Below are 8,353 nucleotides of genomic sequence, written 5' to 3'. Positions count from 1 at the left end.
AAGGTGTGCCTCCTGCATCTGTTCTACCTTTAAGGTTTTAATACACTTAATGAGGGGCTGCTTTGACGCATCCTGAGAGAAGCATTTGTAAAAGTGAAATGAATTTGTATTTGTGCTCACTTTGAATGCACTTTTATATTCACTTACCTCTACACTTGTCCCCTCCCCACAGTAAAATGTCCCAGGAAGGAATGGACTGTATAATTTTTATCCTTTTAGCCCCAGTGACTTGGATTGTCCTGAAAACATAGAAAGGCCATGAATAAATCCTAACCGAATCAAGTTATGTGAAAATGTATGCATTTATATGGCTAGTGGCTTACACACAGATAAGAATATACAATAGTCAAATGGCCTCCACGTGATCAACCAAAAACTGCAAGTTTCTAAATCACTTTAAAATTATAATCATCTAAATTATTTTCTATTGTAAACTAGTGCCTTTGTCAACTATATGTGGATCACCTTTTTAGAGCTTGAAAAATGTTAGGAGTCATTCAATTCAACCCCTTCGATACAGAGATGGAGAAACAGACTTGACCATCATCATATAATTTGCTAGTGTTAGATACAGTATTTGAACCCCCCAAAATGTCACTACACTCAGGAAACAATGACCTTATCTTTAGGATCTGTTTCTGCTTCCCTGTCCATGGGAGACCAAAAAAAAAAAGTTACAACTGAAAAATGAAGGGAGAAGAGGTGACATAGCAAGGCCTTGGCTAGTTCTAGATGGACAGCTCTAACTTGAGGTCACCTGAGTGTGATTTAGCAAATGGACATTAATTAAGCAGACATAAGTTTTAGGCCTGTTTCAGAGGCAAGTTTCTAACAGAGACTCTATCCTTAGTGAACAGGAAGTAGGAGTTTTAAAAAAATGCGTGTAAGCACTAACTAGATGGCACTGTTCTGTGATCAAATAAGTTTGTGGCTAGGAAGAAGAATTTCATTTTGGAGACAAAAGGCCTATTTCAGGCCAAGTTCCAGGATCAGAAGTACCAACACTGCAGGAAGAAAAGCCACAAAGGACTTTTCTCTAGTCTGATAGCTGGATCTATTAAGAGTTTGCCTTTCTAAAAAACTTTTGCTTAAGCCCTGGCTTTAAGCTAAAAGGGGGCTAGAGTAGAGGGAGATCCTTACCTAAAGACTCAAGTTGAAGCCAAGGAAACTATGAAATAGCCAGGTCATAATCAGTGATTCACAGTAGAGAGATGGGCTTACAATCAACTTCAGTAAAGATTAAGAAAATTATTGAGTCTTCTAACAATCTATATACGGAAGACAATTGACACTAGACAATTAATTGATGAGAAGATGCCTCCCTTTCTCCCATTGTAGCAGCAAGCACCCCAAGCATCCTCAGAGTATCTGCCAACACAGGTTCTTAGATCTGCTTTGATAAAGGAAAGCAACTCAAAATGGGTTAACAAGCTTACTTTAATCAGTCAAACATGTATCATTCACCTAGTTCAGGGGAAAGAGGTCAGCACCCCGAACTTCAAAGTATACAGGCATAATTATCAAGACAGAAACAGATCAAGTAGACAGCTTTCAAACTGTCCAACCATTACATCCATACCAAATCAACATCTGGGTTTCAACATCTGCGTTTTTCAAAGCCGGGGGGCTCTGGACAACGGCTTCCCAGAATCCATATCAAATCACAGAACACTTCTCAAAGTGAGCCCCAAAACAAAGCTACACATCAGGGCTTATATAGCCTTCTCCTGGCTCAGAGAATGTAACAACTTTATTGACCCACTGGCCAATCAAAAAGTATCTACTGAAAAACAAGCCTCCCACCCCAGGCTCCAGGTGCACTTTAGCCTAGGGGCAGGGAAGATCTTAAAAATTTACATTCCCATTACACCCATTCACTTGAAAAATGGAGTGAAGGAGTGTATTCTCCCCCACCCAAAAAAAAAAAAAAACAAACCTTTCAGGCAGTTGGGAATAGGGTGGATGGATTTTTGTATGGATTTTTTTTTCCCTTCCAGTTTGGGAGTTCAAATACATTGTCTTTTGAATTCTGATTTCATGCAGTAAATCCTCCAATTTATATTGTGAATATACTTTCTTTGGGGTCACATTAGGTTACGAAGGAAGTAGGAATTCTAATGAGAAGTAGGGGAAGAAGATAATTTTGAAAAATTTATGAAAAAGTGTACATTGATGATTTTACAATTTCAAGACTAAACTGAGCAAGAAAAAACAAATGCAGATAAGAAGTGGTACAAGAACAGAGGAACAAACCAGTGAAAGAATACTAATCTTGTAGAGAGATCTTGATATGCTGTAGTAGTTTATGGTGAGATTTCATTCTAAGTAACTATTTCAGAACATTCCCTTAGGAGACACATAGGCAGTGATGCTTACCCACCTGTCTTTCAGGCTCTAGTATTCATGTAAGAGACAGGTACATTCACAAAAAGGAAAATATCCTGTAGCACCGACAGAACACCTTTTCAGATAGGTTAATGTTCCATTTATAAAATTAATTCTAATATTGTATAATTTTCTTGGGGAGCACAGTTTCTGATCTCTTGTTCCCTTCTAATTGTAGTGACTGTTTTGCATTGGTTGAACTTCTTAAATTAAAATAGTCAAAAATAGTATCTTTAATATTGTTCAGGAAAAAGGATGCCTTTTCCCGGATTGACATTTTATTTAAACAAATTAAGCTAGCACTCCCATGATCCCACATGATTTCTTTGTCTCTTTAGCCTTTCTTCTCTTCTTGTTTCAACTTTAATCTTTCATCTAACAATCGATTGAATTGACTTCCCAAATATTCTGAAATTACTTCTATAGCTATATATGAAGGTATAGTTATTGGGTTTTTTTAGTTTGTTTTTCTGTTGTGTCCAACTATTTGCAAATCCTTTTGGGGGTTTTCTTGGCAAAAATACTAGAGGGGGTTGCCATTTCCTTCTCCAGATCATTTTACAGATGAGGAAACTGAGGCAAATAGGATTGAATGACTTGCCCAGGATCAAATATTGAGAAGTGTTTGAAGCTGCATTTGACCTCAGGTCTTTCCATTGAACCACGTAGCTGCTTGTTAAGGTGTAGAGGTATAGTCAATTTTAATTTTAATGAGGTGATGCTTGCAATTTTTACCATCCTCTGAAGTATTTCCACCATCTTATTGAAGAAATTATGATACAAACTACTAACAGCTAAGTAACTCAGTAGTTGGAATATTATGCCTGGAATCTGGAAGACAAGAGTTCAAATATGGCCTTGGGCCATTACTAGCTGCATGACCCTGGGCAAATCACTTAACCTCTATTTGCCTCAGTTTCCTCAAACCTAAAATGGGAACAATAATTGCACCTACATCTCAGGTTTTTTATGAGGATCAAATGAGATAGTGGTTGGAAAGCACTTAGCACAATCTTGACACCCAGTAGGTGCTGTTCTTTCCCTTCACCCTCCTCACTTGTTTCTCAGCCTATTTTTTAATAAAGCATAATTACAGGATAAGTTTTATGTCTCCCTTTGTACTTCCTTTCAATGTTGCTTGACTAACAAAATATTTTTATTTATTTTGAAGGATCCCATCAAGATCTTCATAGGCTTTCTCTACTTCATCCTATGCAGTGAATGTTATAAAATAAACTACAATTAACCTTATGGAGATCTATTTGCTTATGTTTATTTTGAGCACTACAAGGTTAGATAATCAAGTGCCCTATGGAATTATGTTCCTCCTTGCCTTGGGTGTAGGATGGAATCAACACTGCCAACTTTTTATTCACCTTTCAATGGAAAACTATGAACCATTCTTTTATTTAATTCTGAAATTCTTCCAATTTCTTTCATAATGATAATATCAATGACAACTAGGTGAATATAAATTTCCTCCAATAGGCCAACTTTGATCTCTGAAGGGTGGTTACACATTAAGAGAATCATGAGGATGATATCTTGACCCAAAGTGTATGTCCACATTCATAAAATGACCTCATTGCTATAATGAACTTGGTCGGTCAGGTGAGGCCAAAAAAGACAGCCAAAACAGCTACAGGGATTGTTGTGTATGTTTGAGGGTTTTTTTTTTTTGGCTGACTTTTCTAATTTAAAGATAGTTCTATAAGTCTCCATCTGTTACCTAATCTTTAATATACTAATTCATATTGCCTAAATAAACTTAATTATTTATATAAATTCTCCATAAAATATTTGTTATATGATCCCATATAGAAAGCTTTTCCTGTATGAATCCATAGAAAACACAAAATAAAAGCAATTCATTAAAGAGGCATGAGATGATGAATAAATGTTAAATTTCCACTGAATTTTTCATTAGCTCTGCCTTACTATTAGGCCAATGCTAACAATCATGTTAGAGCTTTGTCTGATTATCCATCAGAAATAAAAAAAAAAACCACTATGTACAATTTCTCCTTTGTTTTTAGGCTCTCTAAATTGTTCTTTGCCATGTTCATTATATTCCTCCATGTCCCTTCTTCAAATTTCATCTGATAAGTGATCTGTCTCATTTTCCAGTCTTGTTTATTATGTGCATCTTTCAGTACATTAATTTGGTTTTGCTGCTTTGTAATTTTCACCCACCTAATTGACTTTTCCTTGAATCGCTGTGTTTGGGCATGAGATTCCCACTTTGATGTGTTGTGCAAAAACATTTGTAAAAATTCAAGGGAGAGATTAACTGGCTTGGAGCAACAAAGCTCTGAAAATGCTACCGTGTGAACTAGATCAATTTCAAGCCTAGGTTTTATTCATTTTCACCAGTGTTGATCTTAATGTGTCTACTAACAATGTGCTAATGGAAAGTGGGAATAATAGATACATCATCAAATCAAGACTTTCCTCTCCAATTTAGCTCAGAATTCCTTTAAGTCCCTCCAAGTGCCATCAAAGGGTTAAGTTGTACAGTTCAGCTGTGAAAATCCCCGCTGAGATGTAACGTTTCTCTTGTATTCATGCTGAGGATGTTGTGAGTTGTTAACATGCTGCAAAATTTGCTGTTAAACATCTCCTTACGATATTATTTGTCTTATGTAATATCAAAGGTTTCTTTTGGGTGACTGCCCACATTGACTGGCACTTTGGTAATTGATAAATATGGTCATTTTCTCCACCTATGCTTATGACACATCTCCAATAAGACTAAGGTGACTTAGGACAAGAATCCTGTTTTCTTCATTTTAATTCCTTAACCATTCTACTAGAGTGGATTTGGTTGGTTTGGCAGATTAAATGTTATTTGTTGAGCCTTCCAACTGAAAGATGTTTGTTGGTTTGGGTTTTTTTTTTTTTTTTTTGGATGGGGAGCACTGGAAAAAATCAAGCTTAATAAGAAATATCATAAAGTATTATGGAAATATTATGTAGTTAATACCTATATTTTAGGCTATATCTTAGGTTTTCTTCTTCTCTGTATGGAAGTTGGTTGAGGACAAAAGAATAGTTCAGTTGCAGAATAAGAGAACTAAGAGAAACATTAAAACCAGCCTAGCTGAAGCAGTAAGATGTTCTGAAAGGTATACAGGATGTTGAGAGAGGCTGCACAGGATCCTGAGTCTAAGAGTTTTGGGAATATCAGTGCAGTCCCTCCCCCAAAAAAGAAACCTCACTGGTGTTTCTACCATCCAAGTCTCACAATCATCATTGAAGGGAGAAATCATTGGATAGAGAACTTACTTTCCTCACTACCAGCAGCAACTGCTGATAAACTTCCACCAGTGGGTAGATGGGCATGGGAGTTCTGCTAGTACCAACAAGGCACCCTGAGAGTGAGCCAGGTGATAGCACATGTTGGGCAAATCAAAATACCACCACAACCTTGCTCCTAAGACTGTGATAAGACCCTGATGGAGAAAACATAGGAGTTTGAAATGAAAAACCTAGGGAATAGCAATGATTTCAGCACAATACCATCAAGGCATTACACTGGGAAGTAACCCTTACAGATTTGAAGCCTGGCAAGTAGTCACAGTTACTGAAAACTCAGAAAAGACAGTTCTTAAAATCAATGTCATTGGCACCATCAAATGACTCAACATTATAAACCATTGTGATTTATCAGTGGAAATGATATTAAAAAAAGAGGCATTAAATTCTGCTTTAAAACTCAGTGCAGGGGTGGCCAGGTAGCACAGCGAGTAAGAGCACCAGCTCCAGTGTCGGGATGGCCTGGATCGAATCCCGGGCTCAGATACTCAGCACCACACCCAGAAATAACAGGCTGTGTAACCTTGAGCAAGTTACTTAACCCCGATTGCTTAAAAAAAAAATAAAATAATTAAAAAAAAACTCAGTGCAACCTAAGGGTCTTGGGACTTTTTCATCTGTCTTGTTGCTGAAAATTCTCCACATGTTTTGTCTCCCTTGTATGTTTTTATCCCTAGATCTTAGTACAGTACTTTGCATATAACAAGTGCTTAATAAATAATTTATTCATTTATTCAGCCATTCATTCAAATTATCCAAGCCATCTCTTAAAATTTGGGTCCAGTACCCAGTGTCCTTGCTATCCCTTCTTCCTATACCTCCAAAGAAAGAATCCTTAATATAGATCTCATTTTGATAACAATCCAGGTCAGAATTAGCTATGGAACAGGAAAAATCTGAGGCAGCATGGTTTGGTGGTGGAAAGAGTTTGAAACTTGAAGTTAGATGACTAATTCAATTCCTAATTCTTTTATTTGCTACACTGGTGACTTTGCACAACTCTCCCTCACTCACATCCAATTTAATTGCAAGTCATATCATCATCTTCCTGATATCATAATCCTCTTCATGAAAGGGCAAACTACAAACACACAATACCTGGAGTAATTTCATTTTATTAAAAGAAACTTGTTGCTTTTTTGGTTTGTTTTTAATGCTTTAAGGAGGAAACACTGCTGTCAATATCATGTTCTTTCATCTAACCATATGACTACCTACAATGAACTTCTTTTTGGTTCAAAGATGAACTATAAACTCTTCTACTTAAAAAAAAAAAAATTGGAGGCAATCAGTGTTAAGTGACTTGCCCAGAGCCACACAGCTAGTAAGTATCTGAGAATGCTTTTTTTTTCTTTTTTTTTTTAAACTTCTTTCTTTAGTTTTTAAATCACTACACACAATCCAGCCCCAATGTATCTTTCTAACCTCAATGGACATTAAAATGCTCTGTATTTTAGCCAAAGATTGTTTTTTTTTTCTTCCATTTTTTTCTCTCACATAAAACTTCACCCTCTGTTTTGGTTTGTTTTGTTTTTCATTTTTTCTCACACACAACACTTCACCCTCTGTCTTCCATACATTTTCCCTTGGCACCCATGCCCATTCCATCTTTATCTCTACATTATTGAGGCCCTCTCCTCCTCTAAGAAACAGTTCAAGCACTATTCTGTATGAAACTTTTGCCAATTTCTTCAACTGTCAGTCTTCACTCCCAAACTATTTTGTATCTAACTATTTTCAATAAATGTATTTATCCATTTTGCATTTTATGCTTCATAAATTTACAAATGTACTAGTTTTCTTTCTTCCCCTCCCCATCATGATTAAAGCTCATTGGGAATAGGGATTTTTAAATTATTTATACTTGTATCCCCAACATCTAGCGTAATGGCTGGACATAATAAATAGTTTTTGATTGTTTGATGGCTAGAATAAAGAAGCTGAGTCATAAGAAGGTGGAAGAATGTGAAACAAAAGGAGAGAAGGATCATTCAATTTTGAAGCTTTATAATATTTATGAGACATATGCTCTTGAAGAGGAGTCAGCAAACTATGGCCCATGGGCCAGATCCAGCCTGCTGGCTCAGCAGCTAAGAATAGGCCATACAAAAACAGTGGCAGTGTAGCAGGCCATTGTTTGCTGACCTTTGCTTTAGAGGATAAGCCATCTCCAAGGGAAATAAGCTCTCTTTTTAAGATTTATTGATATGTTTTGATTTTCATTATAAACAATAATCCTTTTTATTTTATAACAAAGTATGATAATTAAGTGAAATAAATAAAACTGCATTCACATGAAAGAACATGCATCATTTCATATCTAGATCAACTTCCACATCTCTAATTTAAAAATATAATAGAAATCTAGATTTCTCCATCTCAGTCCCACCTCACTGGGAAAAAAAGAAAAGAAAAATTTATTGCAACAAATATGCATTGATGTACAAAACAAATTCCATCAGTGGCTGTATACACACATATATATATATACATAAACACACATATGTGTGTTTATATTCACATGTATAGATATGAATATGTATATATATAAATGAGTGCATATATTTAGATTTTATATATATTCTGCACTTTAAACCCATTACCTCTTTGTAAAAAACAGTATGTTTCATCATATGTCCTCTGGAGACACAAA

The sequence above is a fragment of the Petaurus breviceps genome, unplaced genomic scaffold (assembly GCF_028583685.1).
Source record: "Petaurus breviceps papuanus isolate PSGF00001 unplaced genomic scaffold, PetGlider_PUasm1.0 187, whole genome shotgun sequence".
Classification (NCBI taxonomy): Eukaryota; Metazoa; Chordata; class Mammalia; order Diprotodontia; family Petauridae; genus Petaurus; species Petaurus breviceps.
Note: the sequence above shows the minus strand (reverse complement) of the source record.